Source organism: Leptonychotes weddellii, chromosome 7 (genome assembly GCF_054177405.1).
Source record: "Leptonychotes weddellii isolate Sample4059 chromosome 7, ASM5417740v2, whole genome shotgun sequence".
NCBI classification, from domain to species: Eukaryota; Metazoa; Chordata; class Mammalia; order Carnivora; family Phocidae; genus Leptonychotes; species Leptonychotes weddellii.
The window spans coordinates 85,346,793-85,373,189 of NC_138375.1; the positions used below are offsets into that span (position 1 = coordinate 85,346,793).

The following is a 26,397-nucleotide window of genomic DNA, read 5'->3' on the forward strand; positions in this document are numbered from 1 at the left end:
TTTTTAAAGATTTTATTTATTTGACACAGACAGCGAGAGAAGGAACACAAGCAGGGGGCAGTGGGAGAGGGAGAAGCAGGCCTCCTGCTGAGCAGGGAGCCCGATGTGTGGGGCTCGATCCCAAGAACCTGGGATCATGACCTGAGCTGAAGGCAGACAACGACTGAGCCACCCAGGCGCCCCTCTTGGTTAGACTCTTGAATAAGCATCTCTGTCTCTCTCGGTCTCTCTCCTTCTCTCTCTTTTGTATATTGCCAGTGTCAGAATCCAAAACAATCCAAAAACTTAAAAAAGTTGAAAAATGATTATTTGATCCAACCTACTTATTTAACTAGATAGGGAACTTGGTACCCAGAGAGGTAAAGGATATGCCATTGTTTAAAAGTTGTATGAGGTTTGCGGCGCCTGGGTCGCTCAGTTGGGTAAGCGTCTGCCTTCGGCTCAGGTCATGATCCCAGGGTCCTGTGATCGAGCCGCATCGGGCTCCCGGCTCAGCGGGAAGCCTGCTTCTCCCTTTCCTACTCCCCCTGCTTGTGTTCCCTCTCTCGCTGTGTCTCTCTCTGTCAAATAAATAAATAAAATCTTTTTAAAAAAAAAGTTGTAGAGGTTTTGCCAGGAAAATTCAGGTTTTCCAAATATTCCCTGAGTACTTTTCAACTATCCTGGGTGAAGCTTTTATTCTGTCTGCAATAGAGAATCATTTTTTGAGCTTATTCAAAATACAGTAAATTATATTTTAGGATGATTAATATGAGGGCATTATGTGAGAGGAACCGAAGAAAGGAAAGGACTAAAGGTAAAGACTGGGAGGAGGCTAACCTAATAGTCTTGGTATAAGCTGAAAAGCCCTCAAATTAGGGTGGCAGCAATTGAAGATGAAAATGAAGGATAAAAAAGATGAGTTGTGAGAATTAAGGAAGAGAGAAAAGTTTTGAAATTTTTAGTTAACATGACTAATGAACCGAGCTTTATGATACCATTAGCAGAAATCTGAAATTTGGAAGGAAGAACATAGAGTAAGTAGGTTCAGCTGTTAAGAGTGGCTTAAATAATGAGAGAATAAGGGTAAATTAAGAATTGAGGACTGGGGATAGAAATTTGGGGAAAAATGCACACATTTAGGGGGTGATAGGAAGGAAGGTGCTAGCATTAAGACCAATGAGAGATAAATACTTATTATCACACTGGAGAGACTCAGTTAGATAGCTTGACTGGTGTGTTCTACATAGCCCAGGAAATTTCCTGAATTGATTCACTATTTCAGGGTGCTTCCAATGTGAACTCTAGGGCAACTAGTAAAATTTGTTTGGTGTTAATGTACTATGTTGAGTTCCTAAGATATTCAAACCTGTTTATGGTTTTTGAAGCAAAACTTGAGACTCAAACTATGTCAGTGCCTGAATGATCTTTATAGGCCACAATTTCATTTGAGAAAGCAGTCATGTATTGTAGAGGGGAGAGAGTAGATTCAAATTTAGGAGGAAAACTAAATGGACTTAAATGATCCATGACTTCTGCTAGAAGTTTGGGAAAGTTAGATTAATAGGTAGGGAAATATCTCTATATAAGCCCTCTTTCTTCATTACAACTTTGTTTTAACAATCATGTATTGAATTGCCTGTTAAGAGCAATGTAGAAGTTTTCATACCTTGGGAGGTAAGCATATATAAAGGCTTGTAAAAATATATCATGTTCAATTTTGTAGTCTAGTGGCTTATGCTTAATTGGTACTCAATTAATATTTGATGAATGTACATTCTTCAGGCATGCTATTTCTAAACTAAGTTCCCTACCTCCGTGGGAACATTATACTACTCATATGTGATCCATTCAATATTCCCTCTTCTTGCTTTCCCTTGATTATTACCTTATCTTATGTATCACCTTATCTTATCCCTCCTATCATCATTATCCTTCCTTTGTCAGCTCTGAGATAAATACAAAAAGAGAGAATAAAGGAAAATATTTCAGAGCTGAAGTCATATTATAATTTTTATTATGGTCAAAAGCCCAAATACATAAAGGAAGTGGAAAATCTTTAGATATTGAAAAATTACTTCTGTATTGCTTACAATAGGACACTTTAATGTTATATGTCTTAGAAATTATGGGAATGTTTTCCTTATGCAAATTTCATCAACACATAGCCACATATACCAAACTAACTTCCTTCCTTTTTTCTCTAACCTGGAATATTCTTGCACAAGGACATTGGGAGCTTGCTGTAAATTAAATTTGTAAACCTATCCTATCACAGGTCACCTATCTATATACGCTTCTTATCTTTTCCAGACCATAAATATAACCTTTGATAGTTTTTCGCCATTTTCCTTTGTCAGTTTTTCCTCCCGGAGGGCCTGCTCTTTTCTTTATGTCTAGGATTTTAATTTCATTCACTACAGAGACATACAGGAAGTAAGAGTATGGGCACTGGGAGGTTTGCAGAGAATTAGGATTCTCAACAGTATTTTCTGTTTGAAATGGAAATTACCTGGTTTTATCTCCATGTCCACATTCCCAATTATTTATTTACATTTATTTACTCGAGGCATTGTGGAGACCATGGAGTGGGTGGGGCATTTTAAGCCTCCTATTTGGGAATCATTCTTACCTAGACTAGATGAGAGCTCAAGTTCAGAAGATAGAGTTGAGCTGGCATTCCTGCTGGGTCCTTTAGAACCCGTGGTGTGCTTGGAAACCTCTCACTTTCTAAGTGGGCTTTTTTGGAGGGCACAATGAATAAGGAGGGCACTTTGGTAGCTGACCTTCAAAGGTTCTCTTCCTGGCTCTTCAACTGCCTTTTATTGCTTAGTTTTCTATTAGCTTGTCCACTTGATGGGACTTGCAGGCTAATTCTACTTTTGAGAGAAACTAGGCTTTTGTATTTTCAATGAATGTTTGGCGTTAGTTTCTTCAGTGCCAATAAAGTTTAATGGCAGGTGTTAGTGAGGGAAGCTTTCTGCCTTTTATTACTATCTCTCTTCAGTTGCTCTTAGCCAGCTCTTGTATTTTACTGTGTTAAAGTTGTGCATCCAGTTGAAACTACTGATTCCTCTTTTCTTATCTGAGAAGATGCTGGTTTCCAGAACAAAAATGATTGCCCTTGCTCAGGGACCTTCCTGCTCCGATTGTTTCCCAGACATTCCCTGAATCAACTCTCGGGATTCTTTTCCAAATTAAAATTCTGTTGAACACTGATAAACTTTAGCAGTTTCCAGCAGTGGAAAAAGATAGGCTTTCCTCTTATGTCCTTTGCAGAACAAATTGTTCAAATAAAATTCTCCCTCTTTAGTGAGGACCTTCCTAACTTTTCCAACCATAGTAAATTGTCCACCTTATGGATTTAAGATATGAGATAGGCTGTCTGTGCTCTACCTGAATTCCTTTGATTCAGATTATTAGCTTAAAATATTTTCCCTTTCTTGTTGTTTTTAAAAACTTTTAAAGTCATAGCAAGGCTGAATTAAAACGAACAAAAAAATTATGTCAGTAATTTTCTTTGAAGTAAAAAAGAGCCAGTATGATTTTTTTTTCTTATTTTAGGAAATTTCAGAAGTGATAATTATATATAGTTTTCTGTAATTTAAAGTGTATATTGTTCTCATGGGCTTTTAATATCTATCTAGAACAAAAGCAGCTGTTGCTTACCTTACTCATAGCAAAAGACCAGAATAGCAATAATGGGAGGTATTTAGGGAACTAGAGTTGATTTATTTAATTTAGATTAAAAAAAAATTAGGACTTTTTTAAAGATTGAACTGCAATTTCTCTAAAGCCCTTTTAATTAGTTAGTTAATTAATTAATTAATTTTTAACCAATAATAGAAGTTAATTAGAAATCTAAAGAAAGAATAACAGATCTTCTTAAATATTTGTAGAGAAAAAATCATGCATGTTTTTCCCTTGAGTAAAGTATAAGTAGATAGATACTTATTTTACTCTAGTGGTGCTGTCAAGAATAAAAATATAAGAGCTGTCTTTCTGTTGGGACGAATCAATGAATTGAGTCAGTTAATTTATAAGGTTAAATAGTAGTTTGATTTAAGGTTTTTATTTTTGTAGTTTTTTTATTTAAAAAGAGGAAGGTGTTTTTTTTTTTAAAGAGAATCATCTGAGGATCAGTATAAATTCTACTTAAAAAATAAGTTTCAAAAGATTTAGTTCTATATAATGAAAATTAGAGAAAGAAAGAGAATAGGAATCAGAAGATAAGACCTTGATATTTAGGAAAGTTCTGAAAGTCAGAGGTTAATTTATATATTAAACTAATGTTCTAATGAGAAAAAAAATGTAGCCCTTAATTCAAATATATAGGTAAACATTGATCAGATTTATTTAAAATACTTTGAATTCTTATGACATGAGATCTTTTTATCTCTTTAAGTGGAGAAAAAATGCTCTTTAATTAAACTAGTTCATAATATCAAAAAACAAGTAAAAAGTATATTTTTATCAGATTAAAAGACTGGAGGAGTTGCTATTAGATTATTCAGATAACATTTTCATTTTCAGTGAAAAATACAATATATTTTATAATACATTGTATGTTCAGTGATGTCATTAAAAAGATCTGATCATCAGTGCCTGTCTGTATGAAATATTTAAATTTTAAAGCAGTTGACATTTATTTTGTTTTGTATTATGAATTGAAACATTTAATTTTTAAGGCCTTTGCTGCCACTTTACCTAGAATTGAAATTATGGTAGCCTTGTGGTCAAATTGAATTTATTCAGCTTATTAAAAACATAAGCAAGACTATGCAATCTCATGTACCATGTTTATATTTGACAGACATTTATCTAAAGGGGTTTAATTTACCATACCTATCCCCTATGCCCAGAAAAAAAAAAATAGAAAAGAGTTTTATCTTTGGGGCAACTAATAATTTTCAGAATAAAAAAGGATAATCTGTAACTTCCTGTCTGCTAGTCATTTCCAATAATTTTAAAGACCTCTCCTCTTTTAATATTAAAGTTCTTTTTCTGATGAATTTTCCTAATATTACTTTAATAAGATCAGTACAGTGTAAACTGCATTTTGTCAAAATTATTTGATGATGTGATAAGAATGTATATAAACATTTAAGAATTTCTTCTCAGGTTATAAGGCAAGTGATTACCAACCCCCCCGCCCCCAGAAAAAAACAAACTTATTTTCTGCTGTATCAATACACCGCAAAAACAAATGGAGATATCACAACATTTTACTCTTGACCAGTTCAACTATGAAGATTTTATATAGTAGCATCTTTCCTGTTAGGTCAATGAGCACCGTATTTCATAAGTTCTAGAAAGTCTTTTAATAAAATGCATGTGTTTTTAAACATATCTGAAATTGATATGCATCTTATAAACAACTAATAAAGTTTCATGCCATGGTCTAATTATTTGGCAGCATTTTTCCCTCTTTTTAATGATACATAAGATAATTGTGATAATTGTGAGTTTTAAGATACTGACATCTTATTGATGAATTATGATTATGGTAGATATGTAGTCTTCTCTGGACTTAGAAAATAGTAGTAAATTGTATTTTTGAAATAGTATACTCATCTGTTACACTTCTTGCTGTGTCAGTAGTATAGAGTTTAATACAACATGTTTTGGGGTGCCTGGCTAGCGCAGTTGGTAGAGCATGTGACTCTTGATCTCAGGGTCATGAGTTCCAGCCCCACATTGGGTGTAGAGCTTACTAAAAAACAAAAACAACATGTTTTTTCCTAATATGCAATGTGGTAAATTATTTTGAATGATGGGATATACACATTTTCATTATCAATTTCTAATTTTGTGTAAATTGTAAATTGTTTGATAACATTAAGCTTTTCAGAAGGACATGCAGAGTCTTATTTGTATATGCTCATTATATATTTCTTTCAAAACAGTAGTATAGTATAATAGAGGTCACAGAACTATTTTTATAAAATTTAATAAAAACACAGTTTTTCTCATCATAAAAGGAGAACCCAATAACAAATAATTGTCATAACTTCTAAGTTTTTTGAGAAATGATTATAGTTTTTATTGCATATGTTATTATCACTTAAGTAGAGTTGTCACTCGTTGAAGCTTCAACTATGTCCTCTTGAGCCTGATCAATCTTTTCATGTCCATTTTAACTTTTTACGTTTTTCAAAGATGGGAAAAACATCTCCCCTCTGCCATGGTTTTTTTTTTTTTGCTTATGACCTTGCCACTCTTCCGTCAAGAAGTGTAGTCCAATTTCCTTTCCCTTAAACCTGAGCTTACCTTAGTAACTTGCGTGTAATCAGTAGAATATGGTAGAAGTGATGCTATGTGACTTCTGAGGCTAGGTCAGAGGAAGTCTTGTATCTTCTGTGTTGGTCTCTTGGAATGCTTACTCTTCAGCTATTCCTTCTCAAGATGTTCCCTCTTTAAACCTCATCACCATTCTATGAGAAATACAGGCCCAGCAGTCTCTCAATCTGCCAATCATCTGAGCCCAGGCATTAGTCATTAGCAGAGAAGCCCTTAGCTGTGAGTTTTCCCAACTGAAATACAGATATCTGCAGGGACAGCGGTTTCCACTGCTCATTCTCCAAAGTTCTAAACTACATAACCCATTAGCATAATAAAAGAGTTCTTACTTTATCTGCTACTGATTTGGGGGTGGTTTGTTTTGCAGCAGTTGATAATCAGAACAGAACTTAATATATAGAAGTGGAGTGTTACTGTAACAGAAGCTACAAGTACATGGGATTGGCTGGTGGGTGGACAAGAGTTCATGAAACCTGAAATAGATTCATGGAGACTATTGGTAAGGGCTTGAAAGGGAGTGATGCTAATATTATTTGAAGCTGGAAATAAAGAATATCTTTAGGGGTGTCTGGGTGGCTCAGTTGGTTAGGTGGCTGACTCTTTATTTTTGGCTCAGGTCATGATCTCAGGGTTCTGGGATTGAGTCCCGTGTTGGGCTCTTTGCTCAGCAGGGAGTCTGCTTGAGGATTCTCCCTCTCCCTTTGCCCTTCTGCCTGCTTGTGTGCGCATGCGCTCTCGCTCTCTCTCAAATAAATCATAAAATATATATATCTTTATAATCTAATGGCAGAAAGTTTAGCAAACTGTCCACCTAGGGTAACATGGAAAATAGAAAATGTACTTAATGAACTGATAGATCTGGCAAAGGAGAGTTACAGGCAGAATGTCTAAAGCGTTGTCAACTATGTCTTTTGGCTATAGCTCATGAGATATGGATGGAGAGAGATGAGTTAAAAAAAGAAATTCTTGTTTTTGAGCAGAATTTGGAGGAAATATGAAGGGCTCAGGAAGTTTTTCCAGCCTGCAAAGTATCTCAAAGAAGAAAGGGCCTCAGAATAAAGATTAAATCCAGAGCAAAGTTAGGAAAATGTGGACTCAAGGTAAAAGTGAAAGTAAGGTGTTACTATAAAACCTTCTTTAAGACCTCAGAAAAATTTAAAGTGGCCTTTGTAGACTATCTCACGCGCACACAAAAACTTCCAGGAATCTTAACTGCGCAACTCCTAGTTTTCTTCTGTTAAACAAAAGGGCTTCTAAGAATCTTCAGGGCCTTGTTCCACAGCAGCCTCTCAGAGGGCCCAGGATAGAGAAGGACTTATTTCAAAGAGATCTGTGGGCATGGCTTTTGCCTGAATGGGTGGGTTTATAAAACATGTTTCCAAAAATAAGAAACCTTATAAAGCTTTGTAAAAGAATTCTATCAGCCTGAAACAACATAAAATGAAGAGACTTTTGAATCCTTGAACTTATGTAGCCACAAAAAAACCTCAGAAACATTCTCAGTTGCAAACATGGGATTCTTTTTTCTGGAACTGGAAGCACGACTTAGATGGTGGAACCAAGAGGCTGGAGAACAAAAGCCAGAACACCGAGAGGTACTTCCACTGAGTAGGAGTGGGCCCCGATCAAGGTACTGAGTTATGCGTGCCCTCTGGGCATCAGAATTAGTATGGACTAATGACATTTACATGCCTCCTATCACCGACTGCACACTGCCCCCTACATTTTTGAATGGGAATATCTATTATAATTATCCTGTCTCCAGAAACTTAGGTATTTTGCCATGTGTGGGAAGTACATAACTTGTCTCTTCATGAGTCTTCAGATTGAGAGGAATTATACCTGAGTTGCCATATCCAAGAATTATATTTGCATTTTGACCTGATTTAGATGATTAGATCCCGGACTTTGAAAAGTGCTGTGATTAGGAAGAGACTTTTGGGATTGTGGGGAAGAGAGTGTTTTTTTGGACGTGAATTGTTGTGACCACAGAGTAGGTTGTGCCAGATTGAGTTTTTTGGTTTTTTATTCAACTTTTTATTTTGAGATATAGATTCACACACAGTGGTAAGAAATAATACAGAGAGATCCATGTACCATTTATCTAGTTTCCCCTGATGATAACAGCTTGCAAAACTCTAGTACAACAACCTGATCTGATATCCAGAGGGTGCAGGTAACCTGTACCTTGATCAGGGCCCAGTCCTAACTAGTGGGAGTACTTTTTTATATTTTGCATGCCACCCTCTAGCTCCTTGATTCCAAAATCTTGATATAATCCACTGATCTAATTCAGATTTCCCCAGTTTTACTTCTACTCGTTAATGTGGGTATATCTAGTTTTCTGTGTGATTTTTGTATGTATAGGTTCGTGTATCTACCACCATACTCAAGGTAGGGAACCACAAGGATTCCTCCTGTTGCTCATTTATAGCCACACCTGCTTCCCCACCCTATTCCTAATTTCTGCCAGATTGATGTCTCTTATATCATTAGCTCACATTATAAATTAGATATGCTTTGAGAAAAATGAATATGTATTATATATAGGATTGTTTTATTAAATTGAGTCTATGAAAATTACCAACAAAGGCCTCAGTTTAGACATATTTAATGCTTGGCTTTTCCAAATTCAGAATTTATCTATTAATAAAATAAATAATTATTGTATTGATAAAGGCTATTTTAATTTAGCCTACTATATTTCACTGCTGTCCAGAGATGGTTTAAAACCCTGATATAAATACTTCATTTGTGTGTGGTCAGTTGAATACATAGGTTGGATAATAGTGTAATGCCTTTTGCTTTTATACTTTAAATACATATACTCTAAATGGTGCTATCTTTATTCTCTATTGTTTAGCATATTTAGTCAGAGGTAACCAAGTATGAAAAGTTACAAGGAAAGCATTTCTAAAGGAAAGAATTGCCTTTCTTTACTACTTTAATATCTATTCTACGATACTATTTTGTTGCAATGGGAATAAAAATAGGCAAAATAATTTGTAAGGAATTTAGTGTTTTTCCTTTTTAAATTTGTGATTACCAGATTATTTCTGGTTTCCCCCCTCTTTCCCCTGTCCCTTATAATCTTCTCGTATGATTCTGAATTATTTCTAACAGTGCCTGAATCATTATGGAACATTAGTGTGGATTTTATTTTCTAAGATTCATCTAAGATCTTTAACTCTGTAGTACCATAGTGTGTGATATGCTTTATTTGTGATCCACAGATAGAAATATCTGAAAATTACTATTGTGATTTATCTTATTTCTAGCATCTAATCTATATATTTTATTTTTAAAGAGGCAGTGAGACCATCTCAACACCTTCTTTTTTATTTTGCTCCTTCTTTAATTAAAAGCATACTTATTGACATTGCCAGACACAGCCTGGGTGATAAAGAGATAGAAATAGAACAGAGCCCCAGTGCTTAAGGAGCTTCTGTCCAACAGGAGACATAAGTCAGTAGATGATTACAATAAAATGTGCTGTGACAGGAAAATAAACAGCACATTAGGAAACATTTGTTAGGTGGGTTTTCAACTTCGCCTGCACAGGTGAGAGGAGGCTTTCAGGAGGAGCTTAAGAAAAGATTAGAATTTGTTAAGTTTCATGAGTACAGAAAAATTGAGACCATATTCTTTTCTATATCCCCATTACCTGCCATAGTTCCTAGAAAATAGTGGGCCCCTAATGCATATTTGATGATGGCTGAAAAGCAGAGATGTCTACCTGAATTTTGACAGAGAGTTTTGGAGTGAGTTGAGTGAATAATTGAAGGAAGCAGCATGTACAGAAGTTTTTGTCCTTGGTAAAATCCTCTCCTGAGCCTGAAGGCAATCAATCAATCTGTCTGTCTGTCTTTCTCTCTCTCTATCTCCCTCCCCACCCTCCATAATATCTATAGACTGTGACCGCTGTCTGTTGTTTCTAAGCAAATTGCTATGAGGTCTTTGTGATTTGTCCCAGAAGTTAGACAATAAAACATAATATTTTCAAAATCCCTGTGAAAAGGCCCTTCTGGTCTAAAAATTATGCTCGTTTGTTTTTGTTAAAGATGTTTTTATTGTAGGGGTCCCTCGGTGGCTCAGTCTGTTAAGCGACTGCCTTAGGTTCAAGTTTATGATCCCAGGGTCCTGGGATGGAGCCCCGGGTCAGGCTCCCTGCTTAGCGGAGCAGGGAGGCTTCTTCTCCCTCTGCCCTTCCCCACCCCCCATGCGTGCGCTTGCACGCACGATCTCTCTCTTTCTCAAGTAAAGAAATAAAATCTTTTTTTTTAAAGATATTTTTATTGAAGAATAGGGGAAAACAGAAACTTGCTCCTTTCAGTCTTGAAGAAAGTAAAAATGATGTAATTGGACTCCTCATAAAACATTTAACTAATGATGTAAGGGACTTCTGACTGGCTAACATCTTTAGCCTAGAATTTTTTGCCTGGGAAAAAAAGAGGTTGGGCATCCTTCAATTTTCCCTTTCTCCTTACAGTGGTCCCACTGGCAAAGCCTTGCCTTCAGGTGTCAGGTATCAGGCATTCTCTTTGCTAGACATTCCCAATTGGCAGCTCCACTGTGGAGTCCTGGAGTTTTCAGATGATTTAAGACTTATTCTCCTCAGAAGAGTAAGAGCAGGGATGGTTAATACCAGGTTGTTGCTTGGTACCATACACACTTGGAGAATAAAGGCAGATTTCTTTGCATTTCTCATGAGGAAGGGGTTATAGTTTTTATGATTAAGAGTCAAAGTAGGGTTTGACTCAGAAAGAAACATTTCTAATATTGGCAAACCATAAATCAGTACAGAAGTAAGACTAAACATGCCTATTTCAGAGATTTCTTGTAGCTTGATATGGCTAGAACAAAAGGTATGAGGAAGAACCTGAGGGATGAGACTAGATCACTAGGCAGGGACCAGATCAGAGAGGATTTTGAAGACTATTAAGTTTTGATTTTTACTGAGGGCAAATTGGAGCTGATAGGGATTTTGACTTTACAGAGATAATAACATGATCAGATTTGTGTTTTAAAAAGTCCACTCAGTTATTAGTGTGGAGGGTGTGTTGGAGAAAACAAAACTAGAGGTAGGGATGTATAGGACATTGCTTCACTTCCTGTGTCTGTGTAACAAAATTACCCCAAAAATATAATGGTGTAAAGCAATCATTTATTTTGCTGATGGATTTCTTGGTGAGCAATTTGGATAGGCTATAGTGGGGAAGGCTGGTCTGTATAAGTATTCTGTGATATTTGATACCTCTGTAAAAGGCATCACTCCATTATCTTCTGTATGGCAAAGTATGATCAGAAGTTTGTTGTAATCCTACCCCCCCCCTTTTTTTTTTCTGGTTGTCAGATTTTTTTTTTTTATCATGGTATGATATTTATCCTGCTTGATGTTTTTTGAGCAGGTTGAATCTGTGTTTTGTTTTATTTTACTAATTATGAAAAATTACCAGCTATTATATCTTCACATATTTTTTCTGTACTTTTTTTTTCTCTTTTCCTCATAGGTGTGTTGGACTGTTTATATTGTCGCATAGCTCTTGAGTGATCTGTTCTCTTTTTTATTCTTGTTTTTTAAATTTTTAAAAAGTTTTTGTTTTTTAGTTTACTCTTTGTGTTTCACTGTGAGTGCTTTCTCTTGACTCATTTTCAGGTTGACTGATGCTTTCCTCACTGTGTTGAGTTTACTGATGAGTTTGTCAAAGGCAGTCTTTATCTCTGTTATCATGTTTTTATTTCTAGCATTTGATTTTATTTTCCTTTATGGTTTCCATCTCTCTCTTGAAATTTCCCGTTTGTTCTGGCTTTTGGTCCACCTTTTCCCACTAAAACATATTAACTTATTAATCATATTTTAAATTTCCTGCCTGATAATGCCAATAACTTCTTCATATCAATGTTCATTTTTATTTTTTTATTGGTTGACAGTGTGGCCTTTTTTTTTTTCTTGTATATCTTGTACTTTTTGGTTGAAAGCTAAACATTTTGTGTAGGACAATAGAAACTGAGGTAAATTTTATTTAGCTTAGAAATTGACATTTTTTTGTTTTTTGTTTTTTCCTAGTCCTTTCATGTATGGGGAGAGCAGTTAAGTTAATCTAGTCAGGGGTTTTGCTGGGCTTGGGTATCAATGCACCATGGGCTTCATATTCCTCTAGCATTACTTTGTGTTCAGGATGGAGGCTGGTTTGCTAGGGTTTTATTCAGTATCTGGTCTGCCTTCAGCTCCACGTCTTTCATTTATTTCTGAGCCTTAGACAGGGTCTCTTCTTACTATCTGGCATCTCCCCTAGAAATGGACTCTTTATTTATTACTTGATAATTACCAGCCTGGCAGTATAGGACGGGGGTGTCATTCTCTGTTGTTCTGATTCAGCCTAAGTGTTACACTAGGGTTGTTTCCCTGGGTCTCTAGAGTATCACATTCTGAGTAATCCTGTCTTATCCCAATGGTGGGGAACCACTAATAGTGAAATCAGGATGTTTTTCTCTTCCTCCTCCTCCAGGGATAGAGGGATTTTTTTTCTGTTCTTTTCCCTCAGCTAGGAGTCTTCACCTGTGCCCTCAGGGCTACCAGGTTTTTTTGTTCTTTCATCAGTGGTTTAAGGTTTTTTGTTCCTTAGGAGAGAGGGAGTGGATGGGGCTTTGTGCTTTTTTCACAGTAGCTGCTTTTCCTCTCCTACAATAAGGAGGCTCTCTCCATTCTCTTGTTTTCCCCCAACTTTTCTTGTGAGCACCCTGTGGGGCATGTGAGGAGTCTGTGAGTAGATGAGCATTCCCCCAATGTTTCTGGCTCCCAGGGATTCCATATTCTCATGCTGGTTCACACTTCGCCTTTAGCAATTTGTTAGACATTTTAGCTAAGTTCTTAGCAGCTTGTATTCCATCTGTCATCTTCTTCAGGAAACCAAGTGCTCATGTCCTGTTTCTCCTTGGAGGTGTCTGTCTTTACTTAGATGAGCTCTCTTACAGGTTCAAGAAGATTTGTGTTTTTGTAGATTAACTGCCTTTTTCTGTTGTAAGGTTGGAAACAATACTATTTCCAGCTTTTACATCTTATTTGTAAATCCCTAAATATATAATCACATTATTAAAATGTATCAATTATGATACTTACTAGATTCCTCATATGACCTGAAAGAGCCACAATTCCCACTTTGATTTTCCTTCTGATACATTCCTTTTAAATCTCTCGCTAGAGCCTGATAATTCTTCCTTGCAACACTTCCTTCCCCACCCCAAACATATCTCTAAGGCCTCTTATGAGAGGCACAGTTTAAAATACATTGCTGGGGAAAGGAAATCCCATTTTTAAGAAGTAGCGAAATCTGGGCCCTGTTGTCTGCTCTTCTTTTATTAGTTGATTCATGTAAAATCAGTCACTTTTTTTATTAGTTGAATCATCTAAAATCAATCATATTTATCAATCTAAATATTCACTTTTAAAAGGGGATGTTAAAATGTTCATTTTTCTTACAGGGTTGTTTCAAGACTCAAATGAGGTACGGTGTGTAAATAATCTCTGAAAAATGTAAAACTGTATAGAAATTGTGATTTTATTTTGATCTTTTCCTATATACTTTCCACTCATGAGTGCATTTATTTTTACCAAGTGGACGAACTATAATCTATCTGACTTCCTGTTTTTGACTTATTTGAATAACTTTTTATTATTGGTTTAAAGATGTGGCAAAGGCCTGAATTGGTTTTTGTTTTAGCAAACTTCTAATTTGAACTTCTCATTCTCTACTTCAGAGACTTCCCTGTTTTTCTTTTGTGGTCAGAATTTTCTTATCCCAAATTATGTCTTTTTAACTTTATTTCTTTTTTGTTTCTAATAAGTTTGTTTTAATTTTTCCAGGCATCTTGTCATTAGGTGTTTTTAAGAACTTCTCTGAAAAAACTATCTCATTTATTCATAAATTTTTTGGAAAATTTGGTGACTCCATGGCTGTTATAGGAGAAAGTTGAGCTTGGTTAACAAGTATTTACCAAGTACTCATGTACTTGTACTTCGGATGTCAGTAATCGTTCTTCATAGGGAATTAGCAACTAAGATGTTCTGCACCAGTATGGTGGCAAATACAGAGAATGACTAGACTCAATATCTCCATGTACCACTACTTCCTTCTTCATAGAAATGTTGTTCCAGTTTTCCTTCTTTTCCTTCCTTTGCCCTGAACCCTTTTCCCAACTCACATTTCAGTTTGTTCTATTTCAAGCAGTATTTTTTCCCTCATATGTACATATTTGGTTAGTTATTATGCTAAAATCTTTCTCTTTTGCTCATCCTCTTATATATAAAGAACCTCAAACAACCCTAATCAGAAATTAGAAGGCTCTGAATACCATTACTAGTTTACTTGTGTTAAGAATGAAATATTCATACATTTAATGGAAATGAGACAAAATATAGTATTAGCCTATGGCAGGGAGTGCTAGGAACACCCCAAAATTCAATGATTTGCTAGAAAGACTCACAGAACTCAGCATATAGTCATACTCAGTGATATGATTACTACAGCAAAAGCTATTACAAAGAAAAAAAAAAGGCAGGGGAAGGAGGGAGGAAAAGGGAAAAAGCTCACAGGAGGAAGTCTGGAGGAATCCAAATTTAAGCTTCCAAGAGTCCTTTCTTAGTAGAGTCACACAAGTTACACTGAATTACTCCAGCAGCTACTTGTGATAACAAATGTGAAATGTCCACCAGGGAAGCTCATCTGAGCTCAGTGTCAAAGGTTGTTATGAGGGACTAGTCATGTAGGCACCCTCTGCCTAGTATATTCCAAAATTCAGACTCCTAGAAAGAAAGCATATGTTTAGTAAAAACCATATTGTTAAAAACAAAACAAAACAAAACAAAAAAACATATTGTTTGTACAGGGGCACCTGGGTGGCTCAGTTGGTTACGCATCTGCCTTCAGCTCTGGTCATGATCTCAGGGTCCTGGGATCCAGCCTCGCATTGGGCTCCCTGCTCAGCGAGGAGCTGGCTTCTCCTGCTCCCTCTGCTGTTTCCCCTGCTCGTGCTTTCTGGCTCTCTCTCTCTCTCTCTCTCTCTCTCTCGGTCTCTGTCAAATAAATAAATAAATAAAATCTTAAAAACCAAAACAAAACACCATATTGTTTGTACAAACAGTTTAGGCATAGTGAGCCATCATTTTGTGAATGTTGAGAACCTTCCTGAAATAAAAATTCCCAGAAACCAGCCAAAGGCCAACCTTACACACAGGATGTCAACCTCAAGTCTGCAATGTTAACTTTTTTTTTTTTTCCACACTGCAGTTAGACTTTGAGGGTCCTAGAAAGCATCCAGAAGTTCTATTCAGAATCAATACTCTATTCAGAGTCAGAACTCTGGTATGTTTCCTCATGTTCTGCTAATTGAATAGACACTAGCATTTGTTACAAGCTATTATAATATTAGGAAATAATTTTCTATTACTTTTCACCTCATAATATTTTTTTTATTATGAGTTTAGAAGGCTTTTATACAAAACCGGGAAATTTCCTAACAAGTTTTTTTTTTAATATAAAACTTCTAATTTTCAAACAACTGATTTGCAGATGAAATTTTAGAATAAAACCTAGTTTTAGGATTTTCTTAATTGTAGTATGCAGAAAAGGAAAAAATTACAGTAGCTTGGATTCATTGGGGGGAAGGCTTTAAGAAGGAAATTGAAATTGAACTGAAGGGGGTGGGGGTGGGAGGACCTAGGATATGCCAGGGAACCCAAAAAGCATGACTAAGAGAAGACTGAGGATGCAGTGGGTCGGAGAGGTAGTTGCGTACTGTTACTCTGAAGTAAACATAAACTCACAATTACTTTTTGCATCAGTCCTCTTGAGACACAGATGCCTGATCCATGTATTTTCTGTTTTTGTAGATTCTAAACTATTTCTAGGATGACCTACTTTTCTTATTTAATAGTTTGTATGAAGTATAAGTATATATACTTATATATACATATATTATATATACATATATAAGTATATATAGTATATAGGTATAAGTAATATATTTTATATTTTTATATTTCTAAATTTTTATATATTTTTTATATTTTTATATTTTATATTTCTTATTTCTTATATATAGTATATATACTTATATAGTATATAAGTATAAGTAATATATTTTATATTTTTATATTTTGTATTTCTCTTTTGTTATATTTCATAATCTTAAACTACTTAACTCATAGGGTTGTTTTGAAGATTTAGTAAGATATGTGAAAAAGATATGTGAAAGTATTTATAGCCATCATTTAAAAAATTATAACTGTCTCATCCTAATGAGTTAGATTAGACATACACTTAACATATAATTTTTATTATGTATAGAATTTCTGGGCAGAGTAAATTATATATCTTCCTCAGTTTGCTTTTACTTGTTCTCCTACTACCTGACTGAAGACTCATACCAGAAGGTCTTCTTGCTGCTAAATATTATAGTTATTTTATTTTATAGTGTAGGTGTCTAGCATTTATGTATGTGTTGGTTTTAGTTTTCCTGCGTCTTCATATCATGTAGGTTCTTTATTTGGCCTTTGTTTCTGATGTTTTCCTCTGGCACACCACTCAACTATTTGGAGAGTAACTTTTATAAAAATAAATCTTCTGTACTTCTGTTTCCTTGCAATATATATATTTTTAAGGTTTAAATAGAATTTAAAAGGGTTGTCAGTTACAGGATAGCAAAGCTATATAACAAAAGTTCTTTCTTTGTGCTAATAAGAGGTAGAAAATATTTCATGAGTGCCTAGTGCCTAGCCTAAAGCTGCCTAACACATTGTAATTATGTATTAATATTTGACTTACTGTGAAAAATTGAGTATATTATCTAATGCTTTCAAATGTAAGATATATTGTAAGAACTCTTAGAAATTCAGCCAAATAATCATTGTCTAATAATACAGTAAATCTCTTGGTAAACATCTAGATGAGGCATTAAAAATTTTAGACCAAATATTTGAATATGTCACTGATCACTACAAAAAAACCACCTAGCTATTAATGAATTGCTCAATGTTTGGCTGATTTATTCCCTTTTCTCCAGATTTATGATGTATGTAGAAATATCCTTAAAGTTCGTTAAATAATACATATTAATGGTACACTGACTAACCTGATTCAAATTACTTTTTAACCATAGAGACTGCTGTGATGTAGTTATTATACTTAAAAATTCAGTATTCAAATATTATATTTAGTATCTGGTGTATTAACACTAGTTAGTAGAAAACTGCATTTGGTGAAGCTGGATGTGAAATAAGAAATTCTTAGCTAGAAAATTACTATGGGGACACCTGGGTGGCTCAGTCGGTTAAGCGTCTGCCTTTGGCTCAGGTCATGGTCCCGGGGTCCTGGGATCGAGTCCCGCATCGGGCTCTCTGCTCCACGGGGAGCCTGCTTCTCCCTCTGCCTCTGTCTCTCATGAATAAATAAATAAAATCTTTAAAAAAAAAGAAAAAAGAAAATTACTATGGGTGGAAACTTCTGGAATGACAAGGGCATTTGGTAGATAATTATGAGCAGAAATGCCATTTGTTCTGTTTAAAAGCCAAGAAACGATAGCTTAGTAATAGTTTTTATAACTATTCCCAGTAATCTTATATATTCTAAAACTCACTGGGTAGTGATAGGAAGCCATGTTTCAGATGGAAAGTGTGTCGAAGTGTCCACTTTTTAGGATGAAGGGGAAACATACATGTGGATAGCACCTATTTATGTGTTTGATTAACTAGTTTTCAGAATAGTTCCTTCATTTGTTATTTTAAAATATTATCTATATGTTAAAATAGGATGGTAATATATCTGATCATATGTGTTCACTATCAAATGTCAAAAATCATTACAAAATTTTCCTTACACTTATTTGTGTCACTTGTATATATTCTGTAAATGAGAGATGTGTGTTAGAGAATTATACTGTTTAATAGAAGTCTAATACAAAAATTGAGTACATATACATTAGGTTTAATATAAACTATTCTCAGAAGAATGCTTGCTTTTTTGAATTTAGAAGAATATATATTGAACCAAATATTTTTAAATGATTAAAATGGAAGAATTTATGGTACCTCTTTGGTACCATAAATTGTTTAAAGTATGATTTCACCAAAAAAGAGAATTTTGTTAACTATTTGATTTTATTTTTAACATATTTTTTAAAGTTTGTAAAGAGAAAGAACTGGCAACTCATAGACCTGAACCCTAAACAAAGAGGAATACTTTTGTCTTGTGATGTTGGCTTTTCTTAGACAAAACAACCAGAGTTTTAACTTAATACTTAAACAAACTGCTCTTATAGTTCAGGGGAAAATCTATTTACTTTGAGATTCAGTTTGTTAAGAAGCCCTTTGAAAAAGTGGGGAAGAGCAAAGCCTTCGCTGAGACAGAACTTGATTACTACTGATAAGGACATTTCTATATTTTTGATCTAGCAAGCTTTACATCTAAATTTCTGAATTGAAAAAATTTTGAATTAGAATTTATAGCTAGAATAAAGTTTAAATTAATCCAGGTATTTGTTTTTGAAACAATTATATGACCTTCTCATGTTTTAGATTGCTTTTCTGTATATATCCTTGCTTGAAAGGAGCCAATCAAATGGGAAATATTGAGACAAGGCACAGAGAAAGACTGCATTATAAGAATAAGACTACTCTTTTTAGATTTTTCTGTAAAACATAAAACATACTTTATCTCCTTATACTCATATACATAAAAAGAAATCATTGTACTATGCTGAATTTTAGGCAACAAGTAGCTGTAAGTAATAGATTTTCCCAAACAGAAACATTTTCTTCTGTCTTCCATGGGCAAAAGTCATCATTTTTTCTCTCTACTGTTTTGTTTTGTTTTGTTTTTTAAGATTTTATTTATTTATATGACAGAGAGAGACACAGCAAGAGTGGGAACACAAGCAGGGGTAGTGGGAGAGGGAGAAGCAGGCTTCCCGTGGAGCAGGGAGCCCGACGCGGGGCTCGATTCCAGGACCCTGGGATCATGACCTGAGCTGAAGGCAGACGCTTAACGACTTGAGCCACCCAGGCGCCCCTCTCTCTACTGTTTTTAAAAGGCTGAAATTGAATTTTTCAACTTAGTAGTTACTCTTACTCTCGCTGGATCTTTCCTCTTGGCTCTGAAGGCTCCTATTAACATGGTACAGCCTCCACAAAATTGTAAGGTATAAAGTAACAGATTTTTAGGGCTAAAAATGACTTTTTGGGTCATCTAGTCAAACACCTTCATTTTATATTTAACCCAGATGGCAGTTCAAGCCTTCTGCCATTCTGTGGCGCCATTGTTACACATATCCTCAAGGATTATATGCTTATGGTTACTTCCAGTTTCAAATTTTGGGCCTCAGGGACTCTTAATCTTACTTGCACTTTATTCATTAATCCTTTTCTGTTTATTATAGACCTTGGCAATAAATGCTGTGATTGAATTGTAATCAGTTGGTGCCCATCAGGTAGTAGGCCATTAATGTGCCTACGAGAACCGGAGTAGCGGACTGTGTATTTGACTTATAAAATCTGTGGGGTTTTTTTTAAGATTTTATTTATTTTTTTATTTGAGAGGGAAAGAGAGAGAGCTCATGCAGGCATGAGTGGAGGAGCGGTAGAGGGAGAGGGAGAGAGAATCTCAAGCAGGCTCTGCTGAGCATGGAGCCTGGGGTGGGGGGCCTTGACCCCACGACCCTGAGATCATGACCTGAACTGAAACCAAGAGTGGGACGCTTAACCAACTAAGCCACCCAGGCACCCCTAAAATCTATGTTTTTACTTAATTTTCTCCTGGATTACTTGGTGTTCTAGGTAGAAAAGCAGAATATTTTGTATTTGGTCTATATTTTTTCCTTCATTTTTAGATTTAAGATATTAAGTGATATAAAGACCCCCATTATGAACATAATTGTATTGAAGATTATCTTTAATCATTTATGCCTTAAAAAAATAGGATACTGGGATAATGGTGGAACTAGAAGCTGAGCTCTATAAAATCACCATTGGGTGTTAACATATGGTGTCATTGTTTTTTTTTTTGTTTTTGTATTTGTTTTGTTTTTTTAAGTAGAAGGCGAAAGATTTATTCAATCTGAAGAGAAACCAGAGTATAACATATGGTGTCATTGTATGTCCTTGCCTTCTATTCACAAAACACTTTCTCTCCTCACTTACACATGGGAATTTTTTTTAGGAGAATCTCAGTCAAAATATTTTGCCTTATAAATACTTTAACATTGAACAGACACATATTTGATGTAATATGCTAGGCCTGAAACTATACTTAAGATATCTATGTTGTCGTCGGCATCATCATCATCATCATCATGTCTAATAAGACATCAGTCTCTCTCATCCACAACCAATTTACCAGGGTTACATAATAATTGTTATACAAAACAGAAAAACAATAAAATGTGGGGATATGAAAATACAAGATTGGGAGACTAGACACAATGATGCCCTTTTCCCAGTTAAAATTTAAGATTTGCAGTGTGAAATCAGAACATAGAAAACCAGTATGTGGGCGCCTGGGTGGCTCAGTCAGTTAAGCATCTGCCTTCGGTTCAGGTAATAATCCCAGGGTCAAGCCCGGCATTGGGCTCCCTGCTCTGCGGGGAGCCTGCTTTTCCCTGTCCCACTCCCCCTGCTTGTGCTCTCTTCTCTTTCTGTGTCAAATAAATAAATAAATCTTAAAAAAAAAAACAAAATCAGTATGTATTTTGATTTTGCATTGGGTATCTTTTGGTTGAGGTGTCACCTTCTTTATCCTTCTTCCCTCCAGGTCTGGCTCAGTAGGTACTCAGTAAATGTTCATGAGCTTGAGTTGAATTTGGAGTTAACATGGCTGATGGTGTTTGACTGTCCACCTGAACAAAGCCAAGAGTATGACCTAATATACGTTCTCCACTGTTTTGGATATATTACTCTGATTCTGTTTCTTCTCCTACCAGCACAGCCTCTTTCTTTTTTTTTTCCTTGTAATTGCTATACAATTAGACAGATTTCTCTTAAAAAAGAAATAAACAGTAGTAAACCATTTCTATAGTTCTGCTTTAATATCTTGATTTATAGACTATAATTTAATAGAAATATAGGCATTTTTATTCTATGAAAAGCCTCTTAATCCAACCACATACCACCTCTTCCCCAAAATTCAAATTTTCAAAATGAAAACCAAGAAGTAGTAATTTTTGTTTTATAGAAAATTTCTTCAAGGCGTATTGAAATACTAAGCTTTCTTAATACATTAAATGTTATTTCTAGAACATTGACTCAACTAGAGGGCAGATAAACTGAAAACCAAGTTGTTGATTTATTGCCAAATTAAGATCAGAAATTAAGATAAAACATCTCTTAAATTAAAAAATTATACTTACAGTAAGTTCTCATGAATACATCTACAGTGCAGAAGAGGCCTATTTGTAATGTATTTTGTTGTGAACTTAATGACTGTATGTTATAATTAATTTAAAAATTGTTGCTGGCAGTTGGTCAGGACAGACACTGGAAAAACTATTCACCAGGTAGTATCTTGGTGCTGTTTGACAGCTTCCCTTCCTTATTGTGAAAGCCTTTCTCTGAGGCTCCAGGTGCTATTTTTACTCTTAGCTACTTGAAACTATAGGGTAGAACCCATATCTTTTATAACCAGAATATGTCCACCACTATGGACGTAACAGAAACAGAAACAGCTAAGATGAGGACAGAAACAGCTAAGATTAAAATTTAAAAACATAATCAAGTTACTCATCTTTAAATCATCCTTAATGAGGTCTGTACATTTTAATGTAATGTGACTTCTCCTTTTTCCTTTGTCAGTCCTCCTCTTACACCTTAACACTCAGAATTGCCGTGCTAATTTTTCTCTTTTGCCCTCGTAATTGATTTTATTGTCCTCATTAGGACGACTCTCCAGTCCCTCTCAAGCTTTAACCTTACTTCTCCAGTTGGTCTATTGGACCTTTATACTTGTATATCATTCTGCCACTTTAAACTCAATGATTTAAAAATAATTAAAATCTCCCTACACTTAGCCAAACCTAAACAAACAAAACTTTATGAAAAAACAGTAAGAAACTTTTTTGTCCCTTCTAGCATTCATAATTCTATTTCCGATGTCATCTTTCTTCTATTCTTCCAGGATTTAAAGCCGACATTGGACTCTTCCCTCTCTCTGCCAACATCCTCTAAATGATCTTTTGCCTCTTGCCACCTTCCCTGCTGCCAGACTAATAGTTCCCAAATTACTGCTTTAATCAAGTAATTCCTCTACTCAAAAATGTTTAGTGATATCTTAGTACTTTCAGGAAGACATCCAGATTTCCTTACCTGACATTAAGTTTTCTGATTATCTGCTTCTATTCTCTGCTCATTAAGTTTCTACTCCCATGTACTTCAGCCAAGTTTGCTTGCAGATTTTCCTGTGTATATACATTAAAGCTATGCTCAAACCCATTACTTTTAAAAAATCGAGCTCTTTCTCAGTCACAAGGCTTTGGAAGTATTTCCCTGATGTTTTCCCTGATATTCTCTGAACCTCTTAAACGTAATCCATCCTTTGGGCTCCTATCCTAGATACCATTTTCTTCATAAGGCCTTTCTTGTTTACTTCAAAGGATATACTTTTATATAGGACTTATCTTTTACTTATGCATATATAGCAATGGCTATGAACAAAAATAAATTTTAATTATTGGCATAATTTGTTACCACTATGTAGTTGTAAACTTCTAGTACCTAGCACAATGCCTAGTACATTTCATATAAGCATTTAATATATAGGGCATGATTAGTTATTTTGGTGTACTTAATTTGAGTAGAAGACAGTATAGTATAATTACCAAAAGTAACCAGTATCTTTGGAGTCAGACAGATGGATGGATAACAGGTTTATATGTAGGTTCTACCATTTCTATGCCATGTGACTATGGAACATAAGCAGTATGTCAGTAAACCTCTCTGAGGCTCATTTCCTGATCTTTAAAATAAAAAGTGAATTTTTATTAAAGTATAGTGCATACACACACACACACAGAAGTTATAAGCATGTATAAATATCTTTAATTCCTTCAACTTCTTACTTACTTTGTGCTGATAGATTTTTTCCCGAAGATTATTTATATATTTTATCATGGAGAGCAGATTTATTTCACCAAAGTTGATTGATTGGCCCATTTTTCATTGAGGAATATGCATAGGAGAGTATGATAGCAGAGAGAAGCAGTATCAGAGAAGATAGTCTTACCTTTGGGGTCTTTCCCTTGCCAAGAAGTGATGGCAAGAAGTTCATCCCAGGTCAGTGTTACTTCTTGACTGCCTCTTTGTATCTTCTTCCTTTTGGCCAGACTGAGTGAGTGGGTCATGCATGGGAAAAATGTAAGTTGTTTTTTTTGTAAGGTATTATGATAATAAATAATTAGAAATTAATTTTTGCCTGATATATTCTAGAGTCTATTCCTAGAGTGTTCTCAGGTAACAGTGTCTTTAGTGACCAGAGTTCTTTAAAGTTTTAATTTTTTAATTTTAATTTTAATTTTTTTTAGAGAGTGTATGCACACATGCAGGAGCAGGGTGGGGAGGGACAGAGGGAGAGGGAGAGAGAGAATCTTAAGCAGGCTCCATGCCCAGTATGGAGCACGAAGTGGGGGTCGGTCTCACAACCCTGCGATCATGACCTGAGCTGGAAGCAAGGCAGATGCTAACCAGCTGAGCCACCCAGGTGCCCTTTGTTTTGTTTTTTAACATAGCAATCTATTGACAGTTCACATAGCTGATTATTTAAATAGATTCCATTTTCATTATGTAGTACCCCTTTGATATATTAAAATTTCCCCTCAATTTTTAAAAACTGAAGTGATGTCTAGAACCAAATTGCAATGACAGGAAGGTCATTACTATTTTGATTTTGTGCTACAACGATTCTGGATAACTTAGGAAGGTATTCAAGCATTCTAGGTAACTAGTTTGACATAATGGATGGCTATTCTTGAGCATGTGTAAAATGAAGACTTTTTTTTCAAAGGGCATTTTATGTCTGTTTCCAGTTAGGTTCCTTGGACATATTTTCAACCATTCAAAAGTTAATTTATAAATATATTTATCCAGTTGTGAATCAGTGGGTTTGTCAATAGTCTTATAAAGGCAGATTTTACTAATAATCAAATTTTCATCTGCATTAGGAAGAATCCCAGTGATATTTTTGAGGAAGCTGTAGTATCATCACACATTCTTTTAAATCTGTGAAGTAAGGTATCCTTCTGGTTGAATTTGGGTTTGTTTTAAATCTTGTGGTTAAAGCATTGTTCTTAAGTTTGTTCATAAGTAATAAATTCCAGAGTTTAGAATGAATGGAGGTATCTATGTAAAGGACTGTCAGCCTGCAAAAAGGACCAGACAGAAAAGCATCATTTTTTTTTAAATTGAGGTATAATTGACATATAACATTATATTAGTTTTAGGTGTACAATGTAATAATTTGATATTTGTATATATTGAGAAATAATCACCACTATAAGTAGTTAACATCTGTCATCACACATAGTTACAGTATTTTTTCTTGTCATGAGAACTTTTAGGATCCACTCTCTTAGCAACTTTAAATTAAGAAAACATCATTCTTTTTTTTGTGGTTTCATTATAACAAAAATATTGTTGGTAGGTTGGAAAGAGTTTCTAACTTTGTCAGTTGTAAGTAACATATTTAATTTTGAAAGGAAGTATGCATTCTAGTGTTACATTGCAGAAGAGCTATATAAAATGATTAATAGTATATAGAAAATACATTTAAGATAAAATAAAGATAAAGCAAAATACTTTTTAATATTTCATGTAACCATCTTGAATTTTAGTTTATGTACTTCATAAAGAAAAAAAAATGTTAATAGAGAAAGATCATATGAGTAAAGGAGTAAGGTACAAAATGGTAAGCACTGTCTGAATAGCTACCAAAGAAGAGAAGTCTAAAAAAAAATAATGAGATCTATAGTAAGTAGATGCTTACAAGGAAAGAATGGTCATAGACACAGATTTTTCTGCTTTTTCTTTTCTCATTTTTGCTATCAGTATGTTTTATGATTTACTTTCAGTTGTATAAATTACTTTTGTAAATTTGCAATTTACTCTTGTAACTTACATTTTATAATCTTTCTCATTCTTAAATATTCTGCTTCTCTTTTATCTAGTTTCTTCTCTTTTCCTTTTTTTACATTTCCCCCTTCGCATTCTTTCTTTTAAATTGCTTTCCACACCTTTTTTTAAGTTTATTTATTTATTGATTTTTAGTGATCTTTACACTCAATATAGGGCTTGAACTCACAACCTCGATATCAAGAGCCCCACATTCTTCCAACTGAGCCAGCCAGGCATCCCACTTTCCACACCTTTAGTACTTTTTATCTTTGGCCCTTTTCTTTGTTCTTATTAAATTTGCACACATTTAAAAAAATCTAGTAGACGCCAGGCTGGTTCAATTGGAAGAACATGGGACTCTTGATTTCGGGGTTGTGAGTTCAAGCCTCACGTTGGGTATAGAGATTACTTAAAAAAATCTAGAGGGGCACCTGAGTGGCTCAGTCATTGGGCATCTGCCTTTGGCTCGGGTCATGGTCCCAGGGTCCTGGGATCAAGCCCCACATCGGGCTCCCTGCTCAGCGGGGAGCCTGTTTCTCCCTCTTCTACTCCCCTTGCTTGTGCTCTCTCTCTCACTGTGTCTCTCTCTGTCAAGTAAATAAATAAAATCTTTAAAAAACAATCTAGAAACAATTTAAATTCAATCATATAGCATCTCTTTATAAGTAAAATTTATTTTCTAATTAACATAATAGGCCAGTGTGGTTTTTGTAATGCCACTCTGCTCCTTTCCAGGCACTGAAATTCTTTGGGATGTTGGAGTGGCAAGCAAGAACAATGACAAGAGTACTTCACAGAATGGTGTCAGGGTGGGTGGGACTCTTGTGCTCTGTAATTCAAGCAGCCTCGTATTCTTATTTGGAAGTAAGTCAGTAATGTGGGATCTTTGACCTGTTATTTAGTCTATACAAATGTAATTGCTGAATACGGGAGAATTTAATTTAAATGAGTAATTATAAAATTATGATATG

The 26,397-nt window shown here is 35.0% G+C and overlaps 1 protein-coding gene and 1 long non-coding RNA gene across 7 annotated transcripts in view; both read left to right on the forward strand.

Moving 5' to 3' along the window:
* Window positions 1-26,397, forward strand: part of SSBP2 (single stranded DNA binding protein 2) — a 284,354-nt gene that overhangs the window by 108,390 nt on the left and 149,567 nt on the right. The gene's annotated exons all lie outside the window — the stretch shown is intronic.
* On the forward strand, window positions 1-26,397 carry LOC145722666 (uncharacterized). The gene is made up of 2 exons (XR_014147106.1): window positions 1-13,784; window positions 26,162-26,397. It is a non-coding gene; the product is annotated as an uncharacterized LOC145722666 (long non-coding RNA).